This window comes from Jaculus jaculus, chromosome 3 (genome assembly GCF_020740685.1).
Source record: "Jaculus jaculus isolate mJacJac1 chromosome 3, mJacJac1.mat.Y.cur, whole genome shotgun sequence".
In the NCBI taxonomy this organism is placed as follows: Eukaryota; Metazoa; Chordata; class Mammalia; order Rodentia; family Dipodidae; genus Jaculus; species Jaculus jaculus.
Window position 1 is genome coordinate 154,058,434 of NC_059104.1, and position 15,777 is coordinate 154,074,210.

The following is a 15,777-nucleotide window of genomic DNA, read 5'->3' on the forward strand; positions in this document are numbered from 1 at the left end:
TCTCCTAAACCCATGTAAGCCAGATGCACATGGTGGCACATGCATCTAGAATTTGTTTGCAGTGGCTACAGGCCCTAACGAACCCATTCTCATTCTCATTCTCTCTCTCTCATAAATAAATTAAAAAAGGAGGAAGCAAGCTGAATAGCCATATTCATTGCTCTACTTCCTTTCTGTGGACTGAATGTGACACATTGACCACCATACCTTCTCCACCATAATGGACTACAACTACCAAGTATAAGCTGAAATAAGTCTCCTTCCTTTCCCTCCCTCCCTCCCTCCCTCCCTCCCTCCCTCCCTCCCTCCCTCCCTCCCTCCCTTCCTTCCTTTCTTCTTGTCAGGTGTATGGTCACAGCAACAAGGAACTAATACACTTGCTTTGGTGGGATTTGGAAAAATGAAACTTGGTTTTCTCTACTATTACCAACACATCTTGGGTTGGCTCAGCCATGTGGGAGAATTGTTCTTCTCACCATATGCTCTGCTGCTGACTACAACCGAGCAGAGAGGCTCCCATCTCCCACAAGCTCAAGACGTGCATCCCATTGAGGGTTAGGAGGCAGGAGGAGCCAAAGTGCCTCTTGTGCTGCTGGTCATCTGGACCCCAATGACCCAAACGAGGCTGTAGGAGCTACTGCAGAGCCCTGGGCTACTCTGCGGAAAGTTGTCTCTTGGCTCTGTGGCCTGGAAACTCTCTTAACAATTATCACAGCCTCTAGGGGGGCTGAGACTGGGTCACATCACAAGTTGCTCTTTTGTGGAGGGGCTGGTAGAAAGAAAGACAAAGAGACAGAAAGACGTGGACCTAGGAGTCAGACAGACCTGGTTAACTCCCAACTCCATGTTTACTTAATACCTGTGATGGAGTGAATGTGTCCCTCTAAAATAAACTCCCATGATGCTGTGTTAAGCAGAGAGGCTGCTGGGAAGTGATGAAGTCAGGAGGGCTCCACACCCTAGACGGGATTAGTTATTTACATGGAAGTCTTCTATTTTTTCTTCCTGTGAGGACACAGAAAGTGTCATCCATGAGAAATGAACCCTCAGCAGACAAAGCACCCATTGCCGCTTTAATCTTTTATTTCCCAGCCTCTGGCACTGTGATCAATAAATGCATATTGTTGGTAAGTCATCCAGTATAAGGTACTGTGCTATAGTAACTTACTAAGAAAACACGAACTAAATTATCACCAGAAGACTGGTTCTCCTGGCTTCTTTGAAGCATGAGAAATGATCCAGAACCTGTAGGGTCTTTGGCGTGTTGGTGCCACACTGCCCATTGCCAGGCTCCATCAAAGTGTATCTGAACAGGAGGCTAAGACTCATCTTTCTGGGAAATGTCTACTCCCAGCCCCAGATGACCTGGTCAGGAGGCGGACAGAGGCACACACTCATGGATTTTGAATTCTGTACTCTGTGATGGATCATCCATGAAAAGTATGACTCAAGCACAAAACTAGTATGTTGTGAAGATAAGGATTCTAGCATACTTTTTGCATTTTCTTATTACAGGAAAAGGCAGGATAAGCCTGGTGAGCGTCAGCACTCACTGAATCTGAGTGACAGGTATGTGTGTGTCTGTCACAGCACCTCTGATTTCAGTGTGGTGGGGGAGTAAGGGGAGGGATTGTGGGTGAGTGTTGCATGTTTTTTTTTTCCCCTGTGGAAACATGGATGAACATATCTATTTACTTCCAACAGGGTACCAATCCAATAAAGCTTGGTATACTTTCTTATAGGAAACTACATTGCCAGAATGCCCCACGGCTGCTCCTCTCAGACAGATCCCTGCACAAGTTGCAGGCAGCTCCACTGAAAAGTCTCCCCTCCCCTAGAAATTGTTTACTGCTTGTATAGCCTTGGGGAGGAGCCTGCCAGTCTTGCATATTTGTGAATTTCCTGAGCCTTGTAAGCCTCCCTCCTCTCTCCAGGAGACAGTGTTTCAATCCAGTAGGAAAAGCTACACAATATAGCAAATGTTCTGGAGTCCCTGCCCTGGGGATTGACATCAGCCAGGTCTGGGCTGGTTTGTTGTCTTTGACCTAATAAATCAGGCATGGGTGGGGTGACCACAAGCCAAGATAACAGGGAATGAGTGGGCTTGTGGGACTGGGAGAACTGTTCAGGCTAGGCATGGGGGTAGATGGGACCAGAGGCCCAAACCTTGCTGCTCAGAATGCTGACCTCTGACAAACACTTCCCGGTGATGTAGTTTTCATATATTCTCTACTATTTTGAAGCCCCACCCCCTCAGTCGTGGAAAAGATATTTCATTCTTACTAGTCAAAACACTTCCTGGCTCTGCATCCTCCTTAGCAGACAATCCACAGTCTGCAGCCAGTGTCCTCAGAGCAGTGTATGCCTCCCTTCTGGGACCCCTCCCAACGTTCTAGAATCATCCATTCTCTCTCTCTCTCTCTCTCCCTCCCTCCCTCCCTCCCTCCCTCTTTCTCTCTCTCTCTCTCACTCCCATGAGATATGCTCAAACTGCTCAAGTTCTCCTTTGGGTGAGGGGAAAGATAAGGCAGCTACAGCAAGTACTTTGCCAAATCTACCATCTTCATTTCTCAAAAATTGTCCAATCTTTTTCTCCACCTTATCCCTTATACTCCTTGGTCTGAGGATTCCAATGGGATCCCGCATTCCCTGCAGATGCTCCGCTGGACCTGCTCTTCGAAGTCCACCTGAGTCTTCATGTTCAGCCCCTCTTGCTACTTGCTGTTCTCACTTTGTCACAAGTCCAGGTGTCTTCCTGAAGGAGCCTCCCTTGGTCTGGCAACACTTATCTCAGGAGGCGCCCTTCCCATTTGTTGCCATTGCAGCCCCAGGCGTAGCCTGTCCATTCTCCTCTTCCAGGAACTTAAAGATGGACGCTCCTGACTTCAGCACCTGAATGTGCTCCATCACCAGCAAGCTCAGCTCAATGCATGTCAACTACCCACACCAATGCCTCCAAGCCTCTCCCCTGCCTCCAGCCTCCACACCACACTGTCCATAGAACCACCCCCTGAACATCTCACACATCTCAAACTGGACCCATCAGGTCTAAATTCATGATGAAGCCCTCCATGTGCCCCACCCCAACATGTGAGTCGCCTCCAGCCCTCACCTGATCTCGGCCCAGCTGCTCAGGCTGTCCTTAACAGGCTCCTAGACTGAGGCCTCCCCACGGCCCACGGCTGCTCCTTTCTCAGACAGATCTCATAGCACTCCTTCTGCGTCATTGGTCTCCACTGCCACCATGGCCTTAGACCTCCTTGTTGCCATCTAGGACATTCTCTTGCACTGTTTGAAGAGATGGATCTGATCAAGTCACTTCTGCCGTTCTGGAGTCCCCATGTCTCTCAGAACAAGGTTAAAGTCTTTGTCAAGGCCTCTATAGCTAATTCAATTCTTTGTCTGTTCACCACTCTGACTTTGTATCTGGATTCATCCTCTTCTCTCCCAGCTCTCTTCAGTTCTTCCTCAATACTCAGCTCCTCTCATACCATGTCCATCTTCTCTCTGTCCATTCTTGCCTGTGAAGTTCTGATTTCTATGTCAGATCTCAGTGTGAACACCCTTCCCTCCCCAGGTGCCAAGACTTGTTCAGGTTTCCCATTAGCAATTTCCTACAGCCCCTGCATGTCTTCCTTATGCATTTAATGAGCTTGTAGCAAGATCATGCATAATTTTTTCTTCAATGTCACTCTAAACCGTTGGGTTGGAGGTTCCATGGAAGCAGACACTATGTCTTTTCTGCTCAATGAATCCACAGTGGGAATTCCTAGGTGCTCATTGAGTGAGGGAGCATGTGGCGGAGGGAGGCATGTGTGTTCAGGGAGGACAAGAGATGAGAGTGAAGAAAATCACAGCTATGCCCTTGAGGATTTGTGGGGGAATATGTAAAGACCAGGCACTATGGCGAGGAATAGCAGATGCAGACAAGAGGGGAATCCTGTCCTCTCCCTAACTATAGGTGGCAAGTCATCACCTGTGGCTTGAGCAGCGGGCTGTGTGAAGTAAACCATCCTGAGGGACCAGCGGTGATGGGAATCACCATGAAGAATGCCAGGATACTCACCCTGTCACTGTTGGCTGACTCTTTCCAATGACAGATTCATTAACCTTAGGGGACAAGATAAGAGCAGATCACAGACAGAGATTGAGTTGGCTGAGATTCAGTTGCAGTCTCTCCTCATGCCTGTCCCAGGATCAATGCTCTTTAAGCCTTATCTCTAAGCCTTACCTCCCTCCTCTCTGGTCTTAGCATCCCGGAGATGTGCGTGTTGGGTTAGGACTGTGTCCCTTCAGAGCAAGAGAGCACTGAGCTCTGGAGCCTGATATTGGAAATGTAGGAATGCCAGCAGCGTGGAAGGTGCAGGCTGATGCCTGGCCCCGTGAGGATGGCAAAGGGGTGAGCAGGTGAAGACTTTTCAGAGGAAGGCTGGGCCCCATTCTCTGCCCAAAAGGTCTTTTGTAACTCCGTCCTGTCCTGTGATACACAGAAGTCTTTTCTTTGTTCTCTTGTGGTTTTCCAAAGTAGGGTCTCGCTCTAGCCCAGGCTGACCTAAAATTTATTCTGTAGTCTCAGGGTGGCTTTGAACTCTCAACAACCCTTCTACGTAGGTCTCCCAAGTGCTGCGCTTAAAGGTATATGCCCCACCCCTGGTATGATACACACAAGTCTTGGGACCATAAGATTCCCAGCCATAACCACTGGCCTCTCCACCCCAATAAAACTGCCACTACCGTCACTGGACCAGAGGATGTGGGAAAGCTATGAAAGTGAGCCAGCATGCTTGTCTCTGGAGGAGAGGCCAAGGAGGTGCTGAGGGTAAGAGAAGTCACAGCAGGTGAGTCCCACCACCCAGGGCTAGGTGTGGTAGAGTTCCCAGGCCAGGAGGGGAGGAGCAGTGACCCCCTGTTGTGGGATAGCAGAGCCTTCTGTTGTCCAGGTTTTACAGTGTCAGGGTCCCTAAGGACTGGACAGCGCTCACCATCTTCCTGAGAGAAGCCATGTCTCAGCTCCATCTCTCAGACCAGCACTTTGTGCACACATATGGGCACACAGCAGAAGCAATGGGGTCAGCCTGCTTTGTGATGAAGGAGAGGCTGTGGGCTGCAGGAGTACTATCCCAGAGAACAGACTCTTCATGCTCAGCGATGCCAGGCCTCTGGGCCATGTTAGAACAACGATCACCAGCCACCCAGTGCAGAGGAAGATCCATGCAGCAGGTCTTGGTGGGTGCAGGCATTCTCTTGCTGCAAACTTGCAAGTGTGAGTGTTTGGTGATGCTATGCAGACACTGAACCCAGCCTTGCGTGAGAGCCTCAGGATAGCCCTGACTAGGCCAAAGAAAGATGAGGGTGGGGTACAAACCTTGGCTGAGCATGGAACAGGGTGGAGGAGACATAAAAACATGGGACAGGGACAGGAGTGGGACCAGGCTTTAGTGGCAGGAATGAATGGAATGTTTGGAGGGAGGAGATGCCCTGCCTGGAAATGCAATGTCTTCCTCAGTCATGGCGCTGCCTCCACCCCTAAGAACCTTCTGCTCACTTCAAGGTCAAACACAGTCACCGGGGGACCCAATAGACTCCTCCCTGGACCTCTGAGACAAGATCAAGGAAACACTGGGCCGAACAACAGTTCTCATCACATCCAACGTCCATTCCAGGGGGTGGGTCCACAAGCAGGCAGCTCTCATGTCATGGAACATTATGTGGGAAGGATGGACCCACTCTGCCGCAGGGATGAGCCGGGGGCACTCTGCCAGAGAGGAGCCACACTGCATGATTCCTCTTACAGGAAATGTTCAGAATAGACAAATCCTTAGGGACAAAATGTAGATTAGTGGTTTCTAGGGGCTGAAGGGAGAGAAAAGTAAGATGTGACATTTGATGAGTATGAGGTTTCTTTGTAGAGTGATAAAAATATCCTGGAAGAGGCCAGAGGGATAGCTTAGCAGTTAAGGAATTTGCCTACAAAGCCACAGGACCCAGGTTCGATTCCCCAGGCCCCACATTAGCCAGATGCACAAGGGGGTGCTCATGTCTGGAGTTTGTCTGCAGTGGCTGGAGGCCCTAGCATGCCCATTCTCTCTCTCTCTCTCCTGCTTTCTCTGTCAAATAAATAAATAAATAAAAATATTTCAAAAAAAAAACTTGGAAGTAAATAGTGGTGATGATTGCCCAACATTGTAGCTGCACTAAACGCCATTGATCTGCATGATTTATTGTTTTATTTTTGTTGTGTTTGTTGTGTGTCTCACCCTGTAGCCCAGGCTGGCCCAGAGCTCACGCTACAGCCAAGACTGGCAACAAACTCACAGCCATCCACCTGCCTCAGCCTCCTGAGGGCTGGGATTACAGGCAGGCACTACGTATGGCCTAACCATGCGCTTTAAAATACTTAAAATTGTGAGTTTTATGTTCTGTAAATTTTACCTCAGTAAAAATTTAAGTATTTGTCTCCATTTTCTGTTTCTCTAGGTCCGGCTCAGAAGAGCTCTGCATGAATCCCGGCCTTGCTGAGGAGCAGTCACACAGCAGGGTCCCCCCACCTTCCCCTCCGTTGGCTTGGCCTCTTATGGCATTAGGGGGCAGCCAAGGAAGGCTCCCCCTCACAGCTCCACTTCCGTTCTAGGACAAGACAGCGTAAGCTTCCTGCTCTGAGCCTCTTCACTCACGAGTAAGCATGCCTCCCAGGCCCCACGCATGCCCCCGGGGCTGAGCACTGCTGAGAGAGGATTTCTAGAACCAGCAGAAGGATAGGCAGTTGGCCACTGGGAGAGTGAGACCCCCTCCCCTCACCCCTGTCCCTTATCAGGATGAATGCCCCCTCACCAGCCACTCATTCATGCTCTCTAGTTCACCGCCAGGTATCATCTATGTCAGACATTGAGGGAAGAACGATTCCAGCCATAAACAAGACAGGGTGCCTGTCCTATGCCACTTCCTGTCTGGGCAGGGCTGGCCTCCTCACTCCCCATCTACCCCCAAGCATCCTGGCCGCTGGGTTTATTTCCGCGCCTGTTACTATGGTGACCTGTTTTTGTTTTTGGTGTTTAATCTGAGTATGAAAGTGTTATGTGATCTGCAACATGCCATGACATTCCTTTTAGCTAAATTTACAGAGCTGCACCTCAACAATAGCCACATAGAGTTCTCCCAAAATATGGCTATAGTGAAAAGTCATCCTTAACTATTTTTTTCTTTAATTTTCAATCTTATTTTTTCAAGCTACAGAATTCTTTCTTGACATAAGACTCTTGGAGCCGTCTTATTTGTTTTGTTTTGTTTTAATCCCTCAGGACATTAAGTGAAATGATAACAAATAACTTCAACTCAACTTCACTTTAAAAGAAATGCTAGGTGTAGAAGATGAGAAACCCAGGCAAAGACTTCAGTTGTGTTTGGTTTCAGCACCTTAAACTTTGAGCAGCAGCTCCTCTCGCTCTGTGCTTCTTGACTTGAGGGAATGTTAGGTCACAGATGTGGTCACTTGAGTAAGAGTGTGTCCCCCCCCCCCCCACTGTCCAAGATGAAGACCCTGGCAGCAAATCCAGCCCTGCTGCTGCTTGAGATGATGCAGCCTTGGATTGTAACTTCACCCTCTCCGAGTGTCCTTCCGCCTCACCTCAACCCCCTCCCCTGCCACAGGCGGCAGCAGAGCAGTCCCCTGTTGCTAGAGAAATCTGAGCCACCTGGGGTATGGCCTTGGGTCCTCTCTAGTGCATCCATGGCTCTTAGCATGTAAACAGAATCATGTAGAGTAGAACTTTCCTCTTCTCCAAAAAAGAAGAAAACTTATATAAGAAAGAGGAGGAAGAAGAGGAAAAGGAGGGAGAGGAGGAGAAGTTTTCAGTATTCTTTGCATTTCCAGAGTCTCTTTTCTCCAGCTTCAAACTCCACCATGCTGCCTGTGCTGCGGTGTTTCCAACTCTCCAGTTCCGATGGGCATCTCATGTCTCTTGGACCAGGTTGCTCTTCCTCATAACATTATCAAATGAGAATCTCAGGTAGGACCAGATGATCCTTCCTTAACACAGATCAGCTCACACCCAGGAATAGTTTGTGCCCTTGACTAGGGCTAAAAAGGGGTGAGGGGACGTGGGGTGGGGTGCTCAGATCACAAGGCAGGGGCTGGGTGCCCCGTGAATAGCAATCAGTAGCTCGACACGACTCAGGGCCAATATCAACTATACACAAAGTCACTGCAAAGCCCCATTTCTAGGAGGATCTTGACTTCCTTGCCATACCCCTGAGATGTCTGAACCTCTTTCACACGGTGTCAATCAAAGCTTGTGCATTTGAGCTGGGGAGTGTCTTTTAGACTTTGGGTTGAAGATGGTAATCAAGTTTCAAATCTTCTTTAGTCTGGAGAATAGGGAAGAGCACGGGAGAGAGAGTGGCAGGAATGGAGGGCCAAGCTGTCAGTGGGCTGCCTTTCCTTTGCCTCTGGGAGACTCCAGAATCTGCCTGCCCATGTCCACTCAGGAAGGTTCAGCGCCCATGACTGTGGTGAGCAGAGGTCTGGCTGTGATATGGGCTGGGTCAAGCTGTGGAAATTTTAAGCAACACATCTCAGTAGCTGACGGCTGTAAAAAGTGTATTTTTTGCTCAAAACTATTGTGACCAGTAGGGGTCAGCAGGGAGCTCAGCTCACCATGGTAGTAGATTCTCCAGTAGGGTGGCTACGCTACCTTGAGTCCATGGCCTTGCATCCAGCAGGAGTAGTAAAGGAGACTTTGCACTGGTAATTAAATGCTACAGAGCCTGGAAGGGACACATTCATAATCCATTAACTAGGAACAATTAACTGCAAGTGCAATCTCCCCATACGTACAGGAGAGGACGGCAAACTGGCCAAGCATGAGGAACGTGACACACAGTCACTTCAGAGTAAACATGCCTCACGACCTGCGTTTGCCCAGCACTTCCTGTGTATTTATTGTATGCAAAAATGTACAATCTAGCTGGGTGTGGTGGCGCACGCCTTTAATCCCAGCACTTGGGAGGCAGAGGTAGGAGGATCGCGGTGAGTTTGAGGCCACCCTGAGACTACACAGTGAATTCCAGGTCAGCCTGGGCTAGAGTGAGACCCTACCCCCCCCCAAAAAAAAAATGCACAATCCGAAAAATAAGAGTGCAAAAGGAGCCCTCTACAATTTCATCACTCTAACAAACCAACCCTTTAGGGTTGTTTTTTTTCTTTGCCATTCCACATCCATCAGTATAAAAATCTTTATACAGCCTAGTGTTTTTCTTCCTGCTTATCCAACATCAGAGAGCAAGCACTTCTCCACACTGCCCCATCATCTCCTGAGCATCACTCCAACAGCCATCGACCACTTCGATTTGTGGGTCATCGGGTGCTTGCTGCACACCATTAGCTTCAAGCACTTAATGTGGATCATCTGGTTTGGAGACAGATGAAAGGATACAACCCTGCCTTAAGGGTATCATTATGAGTTAAGGCAGTGTTGTTGGATACAATTCCTTGAATTAATTTTTTTTTTAATTTTTCTTTTTTATTTATTTATTTGAGAGCGACAGACATAGAGAGAAAGACAGATAGAGGGAGAGAGAGAGAATGGGCGCACCAGGGCTTCCAGCCTCTGCAAACGAACTCCAGACGTGTGCGCCCCCTTGTGCATCTGGCTAACGTGGGACCTGGGGAACCGAGCCTCGAACCGGGGTCCTTAGGCTTCACAGGCAAGCACTTAACCGCTAACCCATCTCTCCAGCCCTGAATTAAATATTTTTGTTGTGAATACTCCTGGATGTTTGTCCTTTGAATAATCAAAGTTTTTAGGGGAGAGCCACTTGGCTGCTTGCTTGAAAGCTATCAAGACCCTCTCCCTTTGTTTGGATGCCTTGAATAGGGAGATACCAGGCAAGCAATCCCTTGGATGCCTGGCCAGGTTGCCATGATGATAGAGCCTGGCTGCTCTAAATACTTGGTGGGCACTCTGGAAAAAACTCTACTGGGGCTGCAAAGACCACTGTGATTGTGGCTGCGGTTGAAGCCAGGACTTCTGCCTGAGGAGGCTTTGCTCCAGTCACAGTGGTTCCATACAACTTGCACTAACTTCAGATTATACTTCAGCCATAAGAAACCTTGGTTGGTGGGGCTGGGAAGATGGCTTAGCAGGTAAGGCGCTTGCCTGTGAAGCTTAAGGACCCAGGTTTAATTCCCTAGTACCCATGTAAGCCAGATGCTCAAGGTGGCAATGCATCTGGAGTTCATTTGCAAAGGCTGGAGGCCTTAGTATGCTAATTTTCCCTCTTTATCTCTCTCTCTCTCTCTCTGTCTTTCTCAAACAAATAAAATATTTGTGGTTTTTAAAAAAGAAACCTTGGTTGGTAAGGCGTTATTGCTGAAGACACTACATGTTTCATGCTGAGGTTTCAGACACAAGACCTGCATAATATTGGGCCCATCATCTTGTTGTCATGAATGATGGAATAGGACAAAAAAAAAAAAGTATCAAAATAGAGGGAGGGCTACACAGTTGGCTTAGCAGTTAAGGCATTTTCCTGCAAAGCCAAAGGACTCAGGTCGATTCCCCCCAACCCACATAAGACAGATGCACAAGGGGGTGCATGCATCTGGAGTTCGTTTGCAGTGGCTTGAGGCCCTGGTGCCAACATTCTTTCTCTCCCTACCTCTCTCTCTGCCTCTTTCTTGCAAATAAATAAATCTAAATAAAACTATAAAAAGTTTTTTTTTTTAAAAATAGAAGGGGGCTGGAGAGATGGCTTAGCGGTTAAGCGCTTGCCTGTGAAGCCTAAGGACCCCGGTTCAAGGCTCGATTCCCCAGGACCCACGTTAGCCAGATGCACAAGGGGACGCATGCATATGGAATTCATCTGCAGTGGCTGGAAGCCCTGGAGCGCCCATTCTCTCTCTCTCTCTGCCTTTTTCTCTGTTGCTCTCAAATAAATAAATAAAAATAAACCAAAAAAAATAATTAAAAAAAATAAAATGAATAGTTGGAAAGAAGAGGAGGTTCTGTGGAAGGAAGGTGGGAGAGGAACAAAGGAGTGCAGTAAGAAGGGAGTATGAACATTTTTAGTAAAGTTTTAAAACAATTTTCTCAAAAAGTAGCCTTGGTGACATCTAGATAACACTGCCTGAAGTCATGCTGATTGGCCATACCCCTTTTTGCCCACTCGGAAAGTCCTGTTATTGGTGGATACAGAAGCCATACACAAGACTGTCCCACCCCCTTTCTGGCTTTTCAGTCTCCTTGGATCAGTTCAGGAGGCTCCCTGCTGTGCATTACGCCCTGTATTCAGCATTAGATCCTAATAAAAGCATCTCTCCAACTGGGCTAGTTGCGTGGTGACAGGAGGTGAGGTGGTGGGAGTGATTCCCAAGGCTATCAGACCCTGAGGACACCTGGGGCTGTAAGCTCCTTGTCTGGAGAGTTCCAGAAAGCCAATGGGAATAGAAGCTGCAGAGACTGAAAAAAGACTACAGAGGTTCTGAGCCGGCAAGTGGAGAGGCGAGACTGTGGAAGGCAAGAGTCTGCAAGGAGCCAAACAGAAGAACTGGCGACACCAGCCACGGACGGGGCTGCGGAGACCTGCCAGTGGTTGAGGGCTTTGGGCCGGAACACTGCAGGCGAGGAGCTTTAATCCTAGCTGCGGAATGTGGGGCCACTGGCATTCGGCCTAGAGCAATAAGTGTCTGACTTGAGTATCTAGAGCCACAGATCTCCAGCTCTGAAAGCCTAGAGCCGTAAGTCTCTCGTTCTCAAGGCCTAGCACTATCCGCCTCTAGGTTTGGATACACAGCCCATAAGCCTAGGCAGCCAAAACTGTGAGCGGTGCCCTTCCTGATCATTTCCATCTAAACAGAGCAGAAGGACCCTCAGCCCCTGAAACAGTTGAACTCCCACAGCACCTCTGAAATGCAGACATCTTTTTGTCTTCCTTTCCAAGAGAGAAGCCCACGACTCTGAGGTGGAGAGCCATAAGCACAATCTGCAGCAAAACTCATCATCATTTCATGTCACTAGGGCCTCTACTACTGCCCTGCAGCCCCATGGGACCCCTACTCACTGGTGAAGTGAGACCCTCCCCGAAGGAGACTCTCAAAGCTTTCATAATAAGGGAGAATTCTACTTGAAGATTATGTCTACCGGCAGTGAAAGAAAAGCTTATATCATAGGCCAGGAAGTAGGACTTCCTGGAAGGTTGCTTAAATCACTCCTTTCTCTCCCCACCTCCCTAAGCTACTTAGAATTCCCTCTCTTCACCCTATGCCCCCCCATCTTGCACCTTCCTTGTTCTATTCTGAAACCTTCAGAGCCACCTCCCTCTGACAAACTGCTGCTTTCCTGTCCTCTTGCTGTTATTTTCCTCTGGCTGTTCCTAGTATTTCTCAGGAAGAATAACTCATCCCGCTTTCAACTCTCTAGCTTTCTTCTCCACCCGCTCAGCAGGTCACCCTACTACATGGGAATCTAAGATGCATCGCCCTACCTCTTGAAAGGGTGACAGAGGAGCAGGGCTCTTGGATGGAATGCTTCTCCCACACCATGCTGTCTCCCTCACCCTCTGCTCCATTTCCTTAGGGTGCAACCAGACCATCTAAACCACCAGCAGCAATGAGGCATGAGGCACATCCTCGGCAGTGACTAAGACGAGGAAGAACATTCGTTCCTCGGGTGAAATCCAGCTCCCTGTGCTGCCTCCTGCTGGGTCTTGCTCCCTTTTCTGCACCACAGGCCCTCAGGGTCTCAAAACAGTAAGTGGCACCCTTAATTCTTCCCTTGCTAATGTGCTGAATCCTTGTCTTGATAGAACCTAAGGAGTCATTAAACCAGGGTGTCTGATGCCACTCAGCCACACAACGACAACCTGTTTCAATGTGTGACAATGTGCCGTGTAGATTTGCCAGAAACTATAGCCGACAAGGACACAGGAGACTTTGGCACAAGTTTTGGGATTTAGACTAAAGTCTTGAGACCTTGCATGTGCTGTTTAACTGTCTTCTGCCTCAGTTTCCTGATCTGCGAAACCGGTCCAGGTGACTCCCTGCTCCACCTTCTGGTAGGGTGGTGTTCCAAAGGTGAATGTGTGGGAGAGACACTCCAGGAGGCTGGCCCAGCTGGTGGCAGCCATCTCCTTTCCTTTGAGTGTCTTCATTTGTGCTGGATGCTGCATCAGCCCTTCCAAAATGCAAAGAGGAGGAACGATTGTTACCAGTGTCTGCTTGTCCGCTTTCCTCGGCTGCCCAACTTCCCGAAGACATGAATCAGCCAGGAGGCTGTGGCCTGGAAGCATGGGGCAGGGCTGGGAGGAGGAGCTGACCCACAGTGGCCCTGCTGTGTCATCGGCAGAGGCAGGGAGCCCAGAACAGCCATAAACAGTGCCTTGAGGTAAACAATGACCAACAGCTGGGGATTTTCCAAAGCTTCCCTCAAAAGCCACCTCCTCCGCCTGTCCAGGGATAGAACAAGAAACACCAGCGCTGACTCGAAGCTCAGAGTGCCCCATGCCTTTGTTCAGTGCCGACAAGGAGACAGCAGGTGATTAGCTCAAAGCCATGTGTGGATAGATCTCTGTCCAGTGTGCCCTCCCTAAGCTGCTCCTGACCTGGAACCCAAAGGTCTTTCCTGAGGGTCTCTGTGTGTTTCCTTCCTAGGTCAATGAGTCATTACCCATGTTCTGTGCGGTGACATGGCTGAACAGGACAGAAGCCCAACACTGAACTTTCCAAGGAACGGGGGCTCACCCATCCTCAGGAAACATCTATGCCAGGCACCCTAGAATGAAACCAATGTTTCCCTCACCATGAACGTGCCTGCAGGTAGTTGGAGAGAGAACCCATGAATAGAGAGGCAAGCATTATGACACAAGACAGGGAGAAATGCTGGGGAGCCAGATGAGTGCGATGGAAATGAAAGGGAGAGAGCTGCGATTTGAAGGTCATTTGAGTGAGAGCCTTGGAGCAATCGTCACAGATCTGGGGGAACGAGCAGCCCTGGTGGAAGCGGCAGAGTAGAATGGCCCGGGGTGCAGGGCAGCCACTCATCAGCTGTCATGGCTGAAGAAGCCTGAATGAAGGCGGAAGGGATCCGGGAGGAGGTCAGAGAACGATCTGCTAACCTCTTAGGATGCTTCAAGTGTGTCCAACCTGTGGCCTGTGGGCTGTCTGTGGCTGAGGGTAGCTTTCAATGCAGTACAACACAAAACTGCATACTTAGAACATAAGATTTTTTTTTTTTTTTGAGGCAAGCCCAATAGACTGACCTTTTCTTTATGTAAGAGAGAGAGAGAGAAAGAGAAAGAGAGAATTAGCATGCCAGGGCCTCCAGTCACTGTTAAGAACTACAGACTCATGCATCACCTTGTGCGCATATGGGACCTTAAGGGCTTGCATCACCTTGTGCGTCTGGCTTATGTGGGATCTAGAGAGTAGAACATGGGTCTTTAGGCATTGTAGGCAAGTGCCTTAACTGCTAAGCCATCTCTCCAGCCCTGTGGATTTTTGTTGTTGTTTTGTTAACTCAATTGTGAGGTTCTTAGGCATGAACTTTGTAGATGATAACATCATTTCATAATGTCAAAAGGTTGGACATGCCTGCAACCTTGTCCAAAAGCCTGACTTCACTCTGAGCAGAACCAGAGCCACTGGAGCCCTCTGGACTAAGCAGCAGTGTTTTCTGACTCACGTGTGAAAGGGGTGATTTGCTGTGGAAAGATTGATGAGCTTCAAAAGTGCATTTTATAGGAAGAGCCAGTTTAAAAAATGAGTCTCTGTGAGCAGGGAGTGAGCAACAGAGCACAGAAAAGGACTCCAGATTGGGAGGCAGGATGGAGCCTCCTTCATAATCGTCCATACTTGTGACACCATGATCTCTCTGGGTATGTTCTCCTTGGAATCCAAGGCTACAGTGGGTTGTAATCACAGACAACCAGTGGCCCCCTCTGTGGGCCCAGAACAGCCAGAAACCTAGGGCCTGGAAGGAACCTAGAGAGCAGTAGTCAGTCCCATGTCAGAGCTGAAATCTCTTGGCAGTCCTTCCATTCAGTAGCCGTTCTGGAAAACGTTATGCACAAAGCTTGGAGCAGGAGTAACTTTCATCTGAAGCATTTGCCAAGTCCTGTAATTTCTCCCACCATGGTGGTTTTGAGCTACGAATGGTTTATACCCGCTAGCAAAATTCCTATAAGTAGGTCTACTGGCCCCGGGGAGCCAGTGTAGGCTGGTCCTGAGCCCATTGCATTCTGCCTTCTTGCAAAATACCCCAGATAGTATCCATTGCATTTGGTCATACTCAGAATCCCCAGCCTGGGGAGATGCAGAAGCCTTGGAACTTTATTCTCCCCAACCAGCTTCTTGTGAATCTCTCCATGGAAACAGAAAAATATCCAACTTGTAGAACACCAGTCAGGACAAGCTGTGGTAACAAACAGTACCTTCAACATTCAATAGGAGCTGAGGATCAGGAAGATAAAAGGACATGCCTGCTTTGTGGCATGGTTGTCATACACATGTCACCTTCTATATACTGATATTTGTGAAGATGAGAAGCCTGTGGACACAGATTATAGACTTTGATAGCATTTCTGGGATACAAGCTAGCAAGACGATGAGGAAGGCAGAGAATGTCTAGAAGATAAAGCGGGTGCCAACCCAATGTTTTGTTTCCTGGCATAAAGGAGGTGGGCTCTCACATAAGCCAACTCCAATGCATAAATACCTACTAAAGTCAGGACTGAGAAAAACTTAGCTAATTATATAAAAAATGACATCTGTTTTGAACTATGTGA